An 18,086-nucleotide genomic window follows, 5' to 3' on the forward strand; every position below is an offset into this window, starting at 1 on the left:
TGGAGTCGGAGTGGTTCCATTATCGTAGCTACTCTTCCATTGTGTCCCTCTTTAAACATTTATATGCGGGGTGGCAGCTTACCCCTTAATTACGTATTTTGGAGTGTGCATGGAAACTGAAGCCCGTAATGATCATCCTGACTGACAGCAATGTCACTTTGGGCTAGCCGCAGTCCACCAAGCCAACACTCTGGTACTGCAAAGGAAATGGCTGTATTTGCAAAAGGTCATTCTTTGCAATAAACAGTCACACTAGCGATCAGAAATCCAAGAAAGAACCAACAAGAGAAGAGAATCAGATCTACTCACACCCCAATTATCATCAACAACAAGGCTACGAGGACGTTATAGAAGCAGTGATCCCAGACATTGACACGAGGATCATACACTGCTTTAAAATTATCAACAGATCGAAGAATGCATAACTTCTGTGACATTAACTAATATATATATATACCCTAACATTAATGGCGAAAAATTAGGAATTTTATACTAAGTTTTAACCCTTTTCCCGAGTAAGGAAAACAAAGTTTTGCGCTTAAAATATATTCACGTCTGAGCTACTTGTATGTAGAGGCTAATGACTTCATATCACTTGCCTTAGTATGTATCCCATAATGCAAAGCACACATCCGCTTTCAGGCGTGTAAAATGCAATCAACTTGTATCTCTCCCGGGTCTGGCTCTCACTGAAGAGACCTCAATAAAGGTCAAAACCGGTCTGAGTAGTGACCCTTCCATTATGCATAGCATTATACACGTCTGAAAGGGAGTGTGCTTTGCATTATGGGATACATACTAAGGCAAGTGATACGAAGTCGTTAGCTTCTATATACAAGTAGCTCAGAGGTGAATATATTTCACCAGCAAAACTGTTTTGCTTACTTGGGAAAAAGATTAAAACCAAGTATAAAATTTCTTGGCATCTTTAACTTATATATATATATATATATAAGACATCTGCGAAATGCAGCAGATGGATCCATTCCTATTGAGCGTTTCAGATTTATTCCGGTCAGTGTCGTGAACAATGCGCTGAATACATCAGAGCACGTAAAGCAGACTTTAAACTCGATATGGAGCACAACTACGCGACTTCGGTGTTATTCGCAGAGCACGCGTGGAATTTCCAAGCTACATTATAAAGCATGGATCACGTTTCCATCAACTAGGCCCCCCTTAAACACTTTCGGAGCACCTTAAGGGCGAGATAATTGCCAGAAGGGAACAAGGTTTAATTTTGATCAATTACCTTCAACCCAGCCAATCAAACTGATGCTTAAAAAAAAAAAAAAAAAAAAAAAAAAAATCTACCGTTTTCTAGTTGATTTTTTTTTCTCTCCAGAATTTGACGTTATTTTAATCTTAACATTATTTAAGAAACAACACTGACCTGTTTTCCATTATCTTTCATGTGTTTTGTCCTCGAAGACGGAAATGAATTCCAGATCTAGTTAAGCGGCGTTCCCTCGTGCAAGGTCAGTTCATTTTGATCATCACTATTAACCCAGTGCTGCCACCTACCAACGACAGTATTAAACCGGCAATGAGTGTTGTTAATATGTTGTTAGGAACGTTTGGAAAGTCGCAATGAGACCGCTCTCGAAGGACGAGTCATGCAATTATGTTTACCTTCCATGAGATCGATAGAACTCAGCACGCTCTACTGCCAAGAACGAAGCACAACAGATTTAGGCAACGATAAAATAATCTACACTACAGCTTAGTATTTTGGGACGATGACTTCGGTTATAAACTTAATCAACAGAAATCGTATGTTTACATTAATCAAAAAAATTCCACAGATATCAAGAAGTAATGGAAAACGCTGTTGCTATACGACAGCATTTATATAAAGATTAATGCTAGTTTTCTCCCTCATGAAATGCAGTTGTAGATCAAACAATTACCGCGTTAACGTAACAGTTTGAATTGATTTACATTGTTCACTTTAATGAAATTTTAAACAATGAATTAACGGTGACAATGGATAGCTTATACAAACTTTAATTTCCAACAACACGCTCTTTAAACAATTGATGAAGAATAATAAGCATTATCAGGCAACAATATTATCCTGTCTACAGGTTTAGAGTTGGATTATTAGCAATAGTTTTTAATGATTAACATGCTCTACAACAATCACCATTTTACAACATACGAAATTGATGGTAACGTTATTTGATAATTATTTATTACGAATACAAATTGCTTTTCTACTGAAATATTCTATACATTCCGAGTTTTTCAAAAACTTAGCAGTTACAGTACAGGAAACTGAGTAAAAAAACACAGAAAATTTTCAGGCCTCTATTGGCCATTTCTTACCTTTATTTTTATCGGTAAACAAATACTGCCTTTGTGCTCTCAAGCTTTATTCCTTCCGAGCTAAAATTGAATGCATCGAAACACATAACAATGAGTAATAACCGAGCAATGACGTCACACAACGATCGCTGATAGAAAGAAGAATCCATTGTTACTGCTTCAGTGGTAGCCAGTGGCCAACAGTACGAAACATTATCTGGACGGGCTGTTTAAAACCACTACCAGATAAAAGTGCCCTTAATGTCTTTTTTCTCTTTTTTTCGACTAAACCGCACAACGCAGGTAGTCGGAGATATGACCTTTCTCTGCTTTGCTCCAGATAACTCCGTAACTGGTTTGCCGTCTTCACATCCTGCTCGGTAAAGGTGAGGCCTCGGGATAAGCAAGACACAGTCAAGGACAAAGCTATTCCTGTAACGCAAAACTTCTTAAAGGATACTGAAGCGGTCTCACCAGGTTGTAAAAGTTGAGTGGATTCTTTGCATGTAAAGTCTTGTTACACACCTGTGGTGTTCAGAGGTGTAAATACGAAGGGTGTTAGCCGCCGCCACCAAGGCAAATGCTTTAGAGCATGAGACCGGGACTAGACTGCTGGCCTCCGTGTATATTTTGGCACTAGACTCCACCCAAAACCTTGAAGCAGTTGCCAAGGGAACGCATGAGAATGCAACCTTTGTTGGAATGGCTGAGACTCTACCGAGGGATGGTGTAGTTACGGTTCCCCTCATGTCATTAGTTATTCTAATTACCATCATCTCGACAGAGGCAGAATGCGTAATCACTCTCTGAGATGTACACTAAGATGGGAGGAATAAACTGAAGTTCGTATCATCTAATACCTATTAGTCTCTGAGAGAGAGAGAGAGAGAGGCCATTTTGTTCATTCAGAGAGGGAATAAGATTGCTCCTAACACTCGATGACGTTGATCTTATCCTTGTTGTTTAAGCATTCCCTCTTGACCTTATTAGATCGGTCAAACAGAATCTTGCTGTGTACAATTATGAACTAAGCATTTCTTATTTTTCCATAATACCAAATATTTCACTTAATATTTCAAATATGCATCACATCAGCATCAATTAATAATTAACTCAGAGAATTCTCGAGTTGAGAGTCGAAAGGACTTAATAGGATGACTCAGCCTTCTTAGACTTCTCACTTGAAATGTTAAATTCAAGTCACAAATGATCACACTTTCATTAACTTTTATTTGGCTAATTTAGTTTTTAGCTCGATTCCTCCTAGGAATCCTGAGTGCTCTGAAAGGGACGTACGAATCAATGTTTACGAAACTTGAATACCTTTACTAATAAATAATAAATATTTCTTTAATAATTCAGAATTACATTTTGATTTACTCCAATAATAATAGAAGCTACTTCCATAAAGTTTTCTGCCTATTGGAGAAATGAGAAATTCGATCGTCACATAAATAACCCGAACAAACCCCCTCGTTTAATGTATAGCTTCTGAGAATTGGAGTAGTCACGTTTCAAAATGGCTTCCTCCATCTCTCGAGACTCAGGATACAGCATTGTTTAGACTTCCATGAAAAAGTGGACCTCAATGTCACTATTTTCTTATTAAAAATAAACTCTTTCATTTTTAACTTCTGAGTTAATCCCGAATTAAAGTGCATTTTAATTAAAAGAAAAAACAAGCTTAATTTATGCTTGTGAATTTTTTATTTTATTTTTTTCATTTTATTAGGTGAATAACAAAAATTTTAGTCGCATTATTTTTAAAATGTTTAGTTTCTTTCCCTAAGTACATTGAAAAATCCGAATTCAAGTTACATTTTTAGACCCAAATATAGATTACATTATTTAAATTAAGTTTAAATATTCGTATATTTAAGACTATTTTAAATGCTTAAAAGAAAATTAAATTTTTGCAAGAAACGCAAGACGATATTTTAGAAGAAGAATAAAAGTCTTGCTCTTTCATTTCATGATACACTTGGCTTCTTGACATGCTCTAAAAATTATCTTCTTACTTCCGTTTTTTTTTATTTGTTTTGTTTTTAACAAAACCGTTTTTTTTTTTGTCGGTCGACACACGCCACCTTTCTAACAGCTGATTCACAATTTGAAGAAGGTCGATGGAAGCATACCTGGGAGGAATTTTCGCTTTCTTTCAGCAATACTGCGTAGTTTTTTTTTTTTTTTTTTTTTTTCATATCCGAGAATTTTAATCAAATATTTGTAAAATACATTAAGAAAAAATATATTGGTAGATTGTTTATATTCCTTTGTTCTTTTATCTAAAAGAAGAAAAACTGAGATTATACATGTACTGGTTTTAATATTTTATTTTATTTTATTTTATTTATTCTTTATAAGATTCATATTTATATAACGTAATTGATTCATATATCTTGAAGTTATTGCTTCTATAGTATCTAATTACGCTTATGACGTAATTTTGTGATTTCATTAGTCACAATGAATTCTGGGAGGAAAAAAAAAATATATATATATATATACACACACACACACACACACACATACATGTATATTTTATTGCACTGCTCAAGATACGCAGCTTGGAACGTATAACAATTATTCTCTCGAGAAGTAGGTACCCATGTTCACCAGTTGTTAAAAAAAAAAGTTACATTGTCAAAAATAGCATCGATGTGGGGCATTAAGTTGCTAACACAGCACTGTAGTACCAGCCTCCACCACGCGGCAACATTTATCTCAATTTTACAGTTGGATGTAGCATTTTAACAAAACCAGTGTCATAAATCGGTGCATCGTGTGTTTAAGTACGCCAATATAAGTGCGCATTAAGAAGACAGAAATACCATTTACTAGCACATATGTGACATCGTTTTACAACAGATTTATGTTTTCCAACACTAAACTAGCAGACATCTGTTTTTGATAGAATTCAAAGGCAATGGCACTACTGGCCTCTATTGCGAGGATTTTAGTTAAGCCCATAAAATAACACAGAATTATTTACTGCAGTTGGATTCTATATAAAAATGCGATATATACACCTCCTGCGTAAATAGAGGTGGAGGATTTTGTACTATTTAAATCGGTTGGTTAAAAATGCGTTCAAAAAGAACTTGGGTCATTAATACGCCATTTACATGACAAATAAAATACTACTTAAACGAAATAAAGAAGTAAATTAATTTAAAAAAAAACGGAATCTTTTATTTAGTAGTGGCTTTAATTAAAATTTTAATTTCTTTGAAGAAATTGCCTAAATAATCACAATTACTTTATACTCCATAATTTATTTTATACATGTCACCTATAATTTAATTTACTTGTATGTTTTTCCATGTGTATTTGACTGATATACCCACTGATAAGATAATATATAAAATATATATCAGGAAGAAAAGTCCTTTTTAGGACTTTCAGGGTAACGAATGGCAATGCTGTAGCCAATGAAGTTTTAACTGAGGCTCGGCTATTGCCGTTACAGAGCCATGACTAGAGCTTTTAGATCGATAACACCCCATCCACACAGATTTTCTTCATTCAGATGACGGGATAAAGAGTCAAAGACTCAGTCCATCTCCCAGTTCTTTTAAGAACTTTCCCATGTGGTGGCCAGGATAAGAATAGTCCCAATGTAGCTCATGCATGTCGTACGAGGCGACTAAAATGGGTACCCTGGGAGGCTAATGGATGCCAATGAAGTTCTAACTGAGGCTCTGCTATTGCTGTTACCCTCCTGCCATCATCAGAGCTTTACTTTCTATAGCTCAATAACATCTTATCCCTACACTGTCATCTACAGATAACGGGAAATATGAAAAGCATTCTTGCTTCGTCCATCTGGGCAGTCCTTTTAAGGTTTATAACGTTTACATGGTACATTGCTGTTAGCGTAGAATAACTAAAATGTACTTTGTTATTGCCTTCCAATTTTGCTCAGGATTTTTTTTTTTTTTTAATATAGTCCGAATAAAATAGTTGTGTTATTCCGTATTTATCCAAGTAGCTTTGAATGAAACAAAATGCTATTTATCATTATTCAACTTTTCACATTAAACTGAAAATTTAATATGAAAGACATTGAGTTTGGGCTTAACAGTTTTATTGAAGTGCATAAAGTAAACATCGCTATCTCTGTTTGGACAGAGGACGTCTTAAAGAAACTAACTGTCAAAGAGACGGCACTTCTACAAAGGCAAGATCTATTAAAACTAATTGACCAACAAGTTTTCTTTTGCAGTATCAATTTACTATAAAAGTTTCAAAGGCAGAAGGCCTCTGAAAAATAACAGATATGTAGCTAAGTATGTGTGCGTTCGTAGTGTGGTATGCTCAACCAATTCATGCGTTTTACTGCCCTCTTCACTTGACCTTGATTTCCACAAGAGTTCAGAGTTTTGTTCTACGTGGATATCCATTAGTCTTGCCGAAGCCTGTGGTGTGAGGCCAGTATTTCTAACAGCCATTTCCCACCCACGTACAACCAATAAATCACTAGAACAAACACACGTCTCTAGTAATAAGTCAATTGCGTATACACAGTGGGATCAATAAGGTCAACAGCCCTGAAACACCGAATTCTTCAGTGTGGTCACGTCCGTGGGTACCATATGGTTTACTTATCGTAATGTGTGCTAACTAGACTACAGGAAGGGTAATACTTCCCCCCTATAGTGGCCACTATCGATCATAACTTCCTACAGGTATACAGAATAGGTAAAAATCTTTATTTTTCTCACGCATCTAGACTTGTATAACATAAATCTGGAAACTGTTGCCAATTTCTTTGGCCAATGGTAGTTTCTACTCATATATGTCACCTCATTTGCATCCTGGTCTCTACCCCACCCCTTATGTCGATTTTTTCAGTTACTGTGAGGATGAGAGTTGTTAGTTTGCATCGTGTATATTAGAGTTTGATTTCTATAGGACAAAACTCCTCATTCGTCTGCTGCGCATAACTCTCCAAAGATTTGAATTCTAAAGGATAAATCTCCTCATTCTGATGCGCATAATTCTCCAAAATCTTTCCACTCTCCAGAGATTGGAGAGAATGCCTGAAATTAGCAAAACGGAAAATCCTAAGTCCAAAGCAACATTCCATTTTTTTTTTTTAATTCCATTATTATTAGTGATGCTTATAGAAGATGAAACTAACGTTCGGCCTAAATGTAGCTCTTTTAAGTTCCTTAACCCCAGAATTGCATTTAGTGGAGCCACCCCCCTAGAAGTGGTGATGAGCCCATCTAAGGTCCTTAAATAATCTCTTTTCATTTCATGCTTGAGCAAGTACATTACACAATTTTCTAAATAGACAAAATTTAAATCATTGCCATTACAAGGGATCATTATAGCTGTTTTTATGAGCGTGTAACTTTTTTTTCCATCAAGGTTAATGTGTCGGCAATTTCTTGATATTATAAAATCTACCCGAAAATGTAATGCTTGTAGTTCGATAATAGTTGATGCTATCAGTTTAATTATTCATCGTCCAAGGGTTTGGATAATTATTCCTGGTGGTGAAAAAGCCTGCCGTTTTGGGGAGTGGTGTCCGCCTTTACAATTGTTGTGTCCTTTTCTCTGTTATCGGTGTAAGTTTTCACGGCTTGTCATTTCGTTTTCTCTTTGCAATCGTTACAATCTGTTGTGCAGGTCATTGTGTAACTCACCCAGTTAGTCCCGGTGTCAGATTTATTCTTTCCTTCGCTGGTTGCCACCACTTCAATTGGTTCGGGTTGTGTCATTATTGCATTTTCCGACTTCTTTCTAGCCGATTGTTAGTGTTCCAATTGTTAGCCGCGTGCCATTCTCGAGAAAACGCGTACTCGCACGCATTAGCACAGATGGCTAGAAATGGACTTAAAACCACAAATAACGAAAGGTGACTTCAAGCTTCCAAATGTAGCTCGCCATGTAATGTTTCTCTGGTAGGGTGAGAAAGGGGGAGGAGAATGAAAAAATATCGATCTTGCAATGCAGGATGGACGGTCTGTGCCATGCTCGACACTGTAACTAGGGGACAATCGAGCACTGATGTAACGAACGCTGTACACGAAAAATACATTATGTTAGCCTGGCAAGTTATTATGTAGAAATAGTACACGTTGCTGCTCATTAAACGTGTCGCTGCAGAAGAATGGCAGTGAGATTTGTTAACGATCCCCGACAGAAATACAAGATAAATGTGGCTTTTCTTTTATCTGAAGCAACTAACAAGACTTTCCCGTGATATGTAGCAGCGAAAGAGACAAAATGAACACTAATCACTTCTTATTTTTAAATTTTTAGTCTTGGAGGAAGAATATGAATGAATATGGTTAGTAAATTCTTCTTTCTATCCTTCTATAAAGCAAAAAAAAGGTACTCCTCGGGTACTTGTTCAATGTAGTATTGAAATGTTTGAAGTTACTGCTGATGTAACCAAAAATAAAGTTATTGGATGGTAATTTTAAGCTGGAATGCTAGTCGACACAATAATACGATTGGAAACAGGCTCGAATATTCACAGAATGATTCTTCCTTTGACGTTCATATAGAGTATTCTACAGATAGAGACTGAGATAAACTTCTCAAGAGACTGGATACTGAAAAGGTTCTTTTGAAAAGCATAAGATCTTAATTAAGATCGCATTCCTCTCACAAAATTGTTAATCATGATACAGAATGATAATCCTGACTGTTCGAAACTTGTAATGAATTTAAAAAAAAAAAAAAAAAAGTGTTGATCCGGGTCTGTTTATCTCTGCAATCCTTAGAATTAGCCTTATAATTGTTATAATTCTAATGTGCGAAATACTAAAACATTCAATAGATGTTTGAAAATAACTTATAATTAACTGTTTCTAATTAGATAAAAGTAACTTCATTATTTTCTTTTGTACTTGATCAGCATTAGAACTGAACTCCAGTGAGGTGTGGATACCCTCTTGAATTGCAATGCTGCCAACACATAGTCTTGTTTATTTCTCGCAAGAAAGATCTTGCGTCATCCTCACCCCATCCCCCTTATTTCTAAAAATGTTCGGATCTACAATCAAGAACAGATTCCTCTCGTCGAGCTGACACACGTTTAGCCTTTCCTAGCACAAAAATAAATAAAATACGTGTTTTTCCATTGCACACAACACTTCTCACCTCTACAACTCCTGAAACGCTACACAAGTGAGAAATTAGCCCCACCTTGGAATACTGTTCTCACCTTTGGAGTATTACAAAAAAACTGCCTTAAGAATGCTTGTAAAAATACAAACAACGACTATGAACTGCCATACACAATTCAGCTTCAATCTTATCGACCCAACCTTTCGTCTTATTATTTAATTCCATTTGTCTCTTTGGTTTCTTCACACCATTATGTCGAAGGACCACGACCTCCAACTGCTCCAGGAATACATCAACGGATTCTTGCTTTCTTACTTATCACACAGTATTATATTAAAAACCAATAAATACTTCTGAATGCAAAAGCAGCCAGCACATCTCGAAATTTGTAGAATTACTGCTGATAATGGTGGATCTATGGATTTTATGACTCCACCATTAAAACCATTAGCAGTTATATGACAGATGAAACGGATACGAAAGCTTCTCAAAATTCTAAAAATCGACATATATTAATGTAAGCTATAAATTATTGTTATGATCTATTTACGCTAAAAGAATTAATTGTTTTACGAGTAAGATTGTTACAATTGTTGTCAAGCAACGGTATGAGGTAACAACATACAGAAACAAACGCACAAGTCAAACGTATATGGTTCAATGTATGTACAGACTGCTGAAAATTAATTTGAACTAATTTTAATAAATAAAATATTGGATCTAACTTTAGATATTTGCTGCATTTCGTATTGAGATTATTTTTCTAATTACTATTTTTTTTTTTTAATCAGACGAACTGCTAACCAACTTTTGCACTGTCCATTAGGACTATTTTATAGATTGGATGCTGCCATTTCAAAGGACGTCTTGTGACATAAATTTTTAGAAGATTTTACTTTTGTGTCTATATAATTCATGCGAGTTAATATAATTAACGAAAATAATAACTGCTTAGATATTGTCTATTACTATCCACGTGACTATTGAATAAATTCGGAGCTGGGAAATCAGTGATCGACGCTCTCACCGAAAATGTAAACTGGGTTTTGAATCATATAGCGCAACTTACAATTTTTAAATAAATCTTAAAAAGATATATAGGACTTAACAATATCTCGAAAACTGAGTGCATCATATTATTAAAAAAAAAAAAAAAAACGAACTGTTCGAAGGAGAGTCACAATTTTGTCAACAGTTAACACATTCAACGCTTTGCAATATATATGAAGTGGCATCAGCAGAGGGGGTTCAAGAGTTATGAGTTTCTTTACTTTTGCGAGGACCTGTACACTAAATAACAATTTAGTATTGCATTGAATGTTTGTTAGTAGTGGGTTGCGCAGTGAGAGACGACAGGTGGAAAGATCAAAGCTGGTCCTTTCCTTAGGACGATGAAACCTCATGGAAATCTTGTTCAGTGCTGTTTTTATCTTATTCTCATACGGGGGAAGATTAGGGGCGTATGTCATCAATAAGGGAGTATCAACATGGTGACAATCCAACCCTTATTCCCCCATTCTTAGTCTGGTGTGCTTTGTATATCGGTGTATTCTTTGACTGCTTTGCATGTACAAACAAGATGTAAAATGCTACGCACTAGATTAGTTAACCAACCAATAATCGAAATGCCCTACATTTATATTCGCAGTGTCATTAGAGACTGTTGATGTATGTTTATCGATTTGTTCTTCACCTTTTTTGCTATATTTTCTTTGTTATATTTTTTTTTTGTTATCTCATAGCCAAAATGGTTTCTATAAGAGATCATATATAATAAATGCATAATACTGTTCTTGGAATTTGTATACTTCACCCTCCTTGTGTAACAAGCCTCCATCATAAACAATCAATCCCTTTTCGAAAACCCTATAACAGCAAATAGTACATTTCTCTGTTTAAGACAAATTTTATTACAACATTTCTATTTTGATTTTATCATCATCATCATGCGTATTAAGGATTTAGGCCTAGTATGGCCTGTTCCGGCTTTAGAAGTCATCGTTGAATCTTTTAAGAGGACGTCCTGTTTTCTTTTTCCCAATGGTTTGTAATGTTTTTAATTTTTTCTATCACTGATTCCTGGTTTAATTCTTTCATAATTTCTTTTGTGATCAAATAGGCTATACTTTGCAGTTTTTCTCATAAACTTCATTTCTGCTGTTATTAATCTTTGTTTGTCTTTTTGTTTTATTGTCCAGATTTCGCTTCCATACATTACGACCGGTAGGGCTAATGTATTGTATACTTTTAGTCTGGTTTGTTTTTGAACTAGGTTTGGTTTAAATATAGAGTTAATTACACCTGTTATTTTTAAATATGCAATTTTTACGTTTATATCTTTTTCATTTTCACATGTGATCATACATCGTAGGTAGTTAAATGAATTCACCTGTTCTAAGATCTTGTTATCTATTACTATCTTAGTTCTTGCTGGATCTCGTCCTTTAAAGGCTATAGTTTTTGATTTTTCTGTTGATATTATCATACCATAATCTTTGGTTATCTCATTTAGATTTAAAATAACTTTCTGTAAGTTATCTTCAGAATTTGTAATTATTATTTGATCATCGGCAAAGAGGAGAGTGTTTAAGTTCAGTAGGAGAAAGTTTAATACCTTGATGTATATTTTTATTCCATTTTATTATTATTTCATTTAAGTGGATATTAAAAAGAGTTGCTGAGAGGGGACATCCCTGTCGGACTCCTTGGTTTATCTTTCTCGTATATGATAGCTCGTGATTTAATCTTACTGCTTAAAATGTATTTTTAAATGTTTATTTTTAATATTTTAGTTTATTATAGATTGTTAATGTTCGTCATATTCACCACCAGAGCTATCAGTTTCATCACCAGATCCTATTTTCTTGTCGAACAAATAACTGCGATATTTATTCAGTTATTCTTTCAAAAATATGTATGAAACTTCTCTGTTCTCTTTATTCTTTCTCATTTTCTTATTTCTTTTTATTCTGTATTATAAATGCATTTATGTATTATAAAATATCAGGAAGACACCATTTAGTTATGAACTCAATATCACTATTTTAGAAATAGATTACACGTTTTAATGCTTACAATATTCGTAGGTTGTTAAGTTTGTTTGTTTATTATTTGGAACGTATATATCCGAGTCTGTGTTTTGAAATTAATGACAGCTTAATCTATGTACATGTGAGAGATTTTGCACATTGATTTAAAAAAGAAAAGAAACAAGAATGCAAACATTCATTCGTATCCTTCATTGGCTATTAAACCAAATGAAATAAAGCTTTTTCTAATATAAACGATTTTTAAGCATGAAATATGTGAAGTTTTTTCTATTATGTTGCATTATTTGTTAGACTCTTCCTTCAAGTCACAAAACTACAAAAACTATAACTCCCCCGTACACACACACACACACACACACACACACACACACACTGTATAATGTATGAAAGAGCCCTCAGATTCAGATTAATGATCATCAGAAGAATCTCTCTCTGTTGAAGATTCATTATAAATGCGGACAAAGATGATTTTAAAAAGGTAATAAAAAATTTCCTAGAAATATTCTAAATATATTCGGTCTGTTTAAAGGCATAATTAACACAAGGAATAGTTAGAATTTTTTCATTCCATCCTGACATCTCAAAGTATAGAAATTAAGAAAGAACGTATAGATAAACATTAGAGGAGGAGGAGGAGCGCCACGCGCCATTACCAATTCCCTATTGCTAAGTGAAGCTTGTGAAAGCGTGGATTGCGTTTTTTTTTTTTTTTTTCTTCTTTTTTCTTCAGTACAAAGACTGTTTGGCCAGTCGGCAGATTTTCAAAAGAAGCAACGAGAAAAACATCCGCTTTACAAAAAAGGAAATAGCTTTTCGGTTCTTAACTGTTTACAGCCCCTCGGGAGGCAATCAGTCCCCGAATTATACTCGGCGGATTCGCACTGCAAGAGCCGACACCAATCTTTTGGACTACATCGCACAATTAGCGAACACGACCGGCGAAAACGCTGTGAAAAGAATGGCCCGTGGGTTGTAAGGTATATTGATAAGCGTTTCCTTACATAGGTTTGAAGCGCGGGTTGTAATTACTGAAGTGTCATAAAACTAGCCGGAATTTCCTCTTCCCCACACAAATAAGAACAAAGGCTAAGGAGTCGCAGTGTGTAAACACAAGGCATGTTGTGGAGGTGGTGTGAAATACCACCGGCCACGAACACCATCCCATATCAGGAACCCACGATAATTTATTAAGTTTCCAGAAGACGAAGGATCGTGCTAGGAATGGAAGCTGAGGGTCGAAGATCATATCCATACTGCTGCGAACCAGGACAATTCATCAGACGTCTTTGAGTTGTATGAGGCTCGCAGGTGTAAAATCAGATTGTCGTGACTAACAAATTATACGAGGTGAAGTGGAAAGCAGATTTAGAGTGGTTGACCAATGCAAACAAGCACAGGAGTGTAATTAACGCGCAAGAGATCTAGCGATAATACCGAAATATATTTAAATATGCAAAAAATTACTCTCTTGCAATTGGCTACTGTTTCTGTCGTTATATGCGGTGAACGCAATTCATTTTGGGAAATTCTATCAAGTATGATTTTACCATAGTTTTATTTTCGGATTTATATTGAACTAGAAAATCTTCCAGTTTACAATAACTGTGAGAATGTTTTAAAGTTGCTAATAGCCTAATTACTGGTTTAATATATTGCGAATCTCATGATTTGTTTTACATGATAGAATCGGTTTAATGAGATGAATTGACAGATGCCCTATTCACTCATTGCTTCAAGACACACACACGATCTCAATGTAATGTATATAGGGTACCTCTAGTAACTGAATATACTAATGAAAAGAAAAGGAAGTTGTATGATGTAAACACTAAGGAATATTGAGAATGTCGAATACCTTCTTGACGATAACAGTCTTCGGATGGATTTTCAGACATATATATGACGGTCTCATCCCGAAATTTTTGATAAACATTACATATTAAAACTAAAACTGCCACCAGAAGGATTAAATGATTTTTATCACCCGGTGTGAGACTACTTTACCCGTTAATGGAGACCTAAAATTGCTTAAAGTCCCATGTTTGATTCAAAATAATTTCTCTGTTAGCCTACCTACGGTGTTATACGTAAGATAGGTTTACATCTTTACATAGACGGCATTCACTTAGTCGTACTTAATGGAATTTACGAAAAACGGAAACTAATATGCTTTCACTATGAAAATGAAACTAAATCGGTAACTCTCAACACACAGGGTTGAACGAAATGAAAGTTGTGTTTGCATCCTGCTGGAGAGGTACTGAGAAACGTTCTTACCTGTCTCCAGGTTTGTCTGCGCGGACGAAACACCTTCATGGCCACGACAGAAACATTCTGACCGAAATCTAACCATCGATGGTCATTCATCAAGTGTTGACATTCCTACAACCAGCAACAAAGTGTCGCCTTTTGAAAGACCGTTCGACATATTACTGAATACCGAAGTCACTTCTCAGAAAACGAGTTGCCTCGCAACGTTCAGGTACGTATAACGCGAAATCGGAGACTAACGTGGTGCGGGACTGAGCACCTGACGACAGAAGCGGGTTGTAGTGTGTGTAAGTGTACAGAATAAATAACATCTTACCTGATTCCATGTTCCTTTCTCCGCAAGGTAAATATCATATTCGTCGACCACAGGTAACACACATCCACTTTTCTTTTCTTTTTCTTTTTTTAAAGCTGCGAGTAAAGGTGCGCCCAGCTACAAGCACGCAGCGCGAGCCTCAACAAAACGCACGCCGTCCGACTCTGTGGTGATGGTTTCTAATAGAGGATGGCAGGCGTCTTTCCCGTCGACGGAAACATACAAACGGTGCACACCACAGCAAAGATCCTCGCCGTACACGGACCCATGTGGCCTCCCTTGTCCGTCAATTGCAGAAAAGGGCTACAGAAGAAAACAGTGAAGGAACGTAGGCACACAGCAAAACTACTCGCCCTTTTTTTTTTCCTTTCTTTTTTTATTTAATTTTTTTTTTTTTCCACCGCCCGGTTTACCGAGAGTAACGCCGTACAGTACACATACATACACACACACGCACACCGACGAGGCAGCGAGAGAGCGGCGCGTGTCTCGGGACGACGTCGAGCCACTCAATGAGCGCACCAGTTAGGTTAGCTGACAGGTCAATACACCAAGGCACCATGGGACAGGTCGACTCTTACTACGAGGTGGAGAGGGTAGGCGGGTACGGAGGGGACAAATACTTCCAGTTGCCAGAGTGCTAGAGAGGTCGCTCGGTGTCACAGCTCTTGTCAGGGCCACAGTTGGTAAAGTGTACGAGACCGCCGGCACATACTCCGTAATGACCCCGAATTGTGATATGGAGAAAACTGTAATGAAGATCGGGACAACACCAAGGAAAGTCTTCTACCGGGATAGCGACATACTTTGAGAAATCTGCGGGAAAATATCGCCGTGTTGTTGTGATTGGGAACAGAGGAGGCCTACCTGTGCGCACGCTGGATTAAAGGAGGAATCGTAAACATAAAACCTGGCGCCAAGTTTTCCTTTTCTTTCTATTTTTTATTTTTTATTTTTTGTTTAAGCTGTTATGTAATGTTGTTCAAGATGACTTCTCCGCCCGTTAAGTGTGTGTCGTCTCAGATAGGACGGATGTACAATGACAAATATGAGATTTTGAAACAAAAAATTGGATTTTTCATTTATTTATTGTGTGTATTTAGATATCACAAATATACAAACTAAATAATGCATTAATACACTGCGAGTGAAAATTAATTGGTATTCTCATTCAAACAAATGAAACCACTTGCCTTGATGATTATTAAGTAATGTCGGAGATATTGATTTCTCAAAGATTTACTTAAAGAAATAAAAAAATATTAAAAGCGTAGCCTTTTAAATTTTTCAGATTTTTTTAATTTTCTGTAAGTTCGGAAAAAAATTGAAAAACTTAAAAATGCTAGTTCCTATTTATATTTTATTTATTTATTTGAAATCAACATTTTGATTTCAGCTTTTTTAATGCGGTATTGGATATTAATGACATGTTTACGATGCCGTGTTTTAAAGATTTTTAGATTTAAAACCTGATTTTCAATTCAGCTATCTTTAAACTGCTTGGAAAACGTTTAAGAGAAAGAGAGAGTTTTTTAACTTCTTATTACATTTTCTAGCCGGCCCTTATTGTGGATATCGTGAATCTTATTTCGAGCAATCGTACGTAATGTCTCCCAGTGGTTGCTCCTTATGTTGCACAAGAATTTGAACTTCGAACTTCATGTGTATATTCGTCTTTATGGTTGAAGTAGTTAATTCTTCGTGTGTTTCCTGATCCGTTTTTATAAATTTCCCAATTTTTATTTCATTGTTTTTTTAGTAAACATTAAAAAATCGGTTGATAATACACATTCAAGTCCGAAAGCAGTTTTCTAATTTACTGAAAAATTTTGAGCTTCAAAAATGATAAGAACCATCCTTAAAACAGATATCGTGCATGCTTAGGTAAGAAGGCGAAACATGTAAAATAAAAAATATTTTATTTTATTTTTATTTATTTATTTATTTTTTCTAGAGAAGCCCTCAACACAGTCGCAGCTTTCCCTCCATGGGAAAGTTGATTAACATGATGAAGTAAAGGTGAATAGTTGGTGCTTTCTTTACAGCTTATAAAGGCACGTGTTTTCTAGGAGTGTGTTTCGTACGCTTTCTTAATGATTTGAATCCAACAGATGCATTTTAAACAGGATTGCCATGCACGCTTTTTTTTTATTTTTTTATTTATAAGATATAAACTTTTCATGAGTAAAAGTCAGAGAGCTCTTTCTCTATTTGCTTCGTATCTTTGGCTACGTAATGTGGTCTCTAGAAGCTCGTTCTCAACATCGGCCATCTCTTCTACTATGTGCAGCGTTACTTCTGTGATGCTCCTCCCTGTCCCTCCCCCCCAATCTCCTCTGAAAAAAAAAATAACAAAATAAGAATGAAACTCTGTTGGTTCTGACAAAAAAGTAAGAAAGCACATACAAACGAGCAGGAATGTAATCCCACTATCCAAACTCTCCCCCTCCCTCCCCCCTCGGGTAAATGGCTTCTTTGTGGTACGGTAAGGGGGGGAAGGAAACGCTAGGGAATTCAGATGAGAGGGGGAGGAAAGTAGAAGGCGTGGAAAAGGCACGAGTTATTTCTTTTATGTATTCAGAAAGGAAATGTGGAGAATTCTCTCAAGGACAGATGAGAGATCCCTCTTCCAATCCCCAAAAAACGGATGGTATTCCAATGGCTTAAAAAAGCAATTGTAGATTTTCTACTCCTTTATGCCTATTGAAGTAATGGCTCCTTTTGCATGGGAATGAAATTTGTGTTTCACATAACTCGGAGTCCGATTGCTTATTGGATTGGCTCAATCCTAGTTAATTCATTCTACTGGTTAACCAAATAATCGCATTTAGAAAGACACTGCGTGTATGTCTTTTTTTTTTTTTTTTTTTGTGGCTGGCAGCTTCTCTTACTGGATTTTATGATTCAGTTGGTATTCCAGCTGATCGTGAAGTTTTCTTATCCCAAATGGCTATCTAATATGGATTTGGATACAAAAATCGATCGTGTCAAGTTTATCAGGGCACACTGTAAGAATAGGTGGGGCAGAATGCACTCTTGGCTTTGCAGCGAGGATC

General features: G+C 35.9%; 1 protein-coding gene across 2 annotated transcripts in view; it reads right to left on the bottom strand.

Annotated features, from left to right (window-relative positions):
• LOC150102716 (uncharacterized) overlaps positions 1-15,706 on the bottom strand; it is a 192,749-nt gene extending 177,043 nt beyond the window's left edge. Inside the window, exon 1 of one of the 2 annotated variants that reach the window (XM_090398957.1) lies at positions 15,031-15,706. The gene's annotated coding sequence lies outside the window, so the exon portion shown is untranslated. The remainder of the gene's footprint in view (positions 1-15,030) is intronic. The other variant, XM_090398958.1, reaches the window with a different exon arrangement.
• Between the last annotated feature and the right edge of the window lie 2,380 nt (positions 15,707-18,086).

Source organism: Typopeltis vanoorti, chromosome 10 (genome assembly GCF_054136105.1).
Source record: "Typopeltis vanoorti isolate ZY-2024b chromosome 10, IOZ_Tvanoo_1.0, whole genome shotgun sequence".
Lineage (NCBI taxonomy): Eukaryota > Metazoa > Arthropoda > Arachnida > Uropygi > Thelyphonidae > Typopeltis > Typopeltis vanoorti.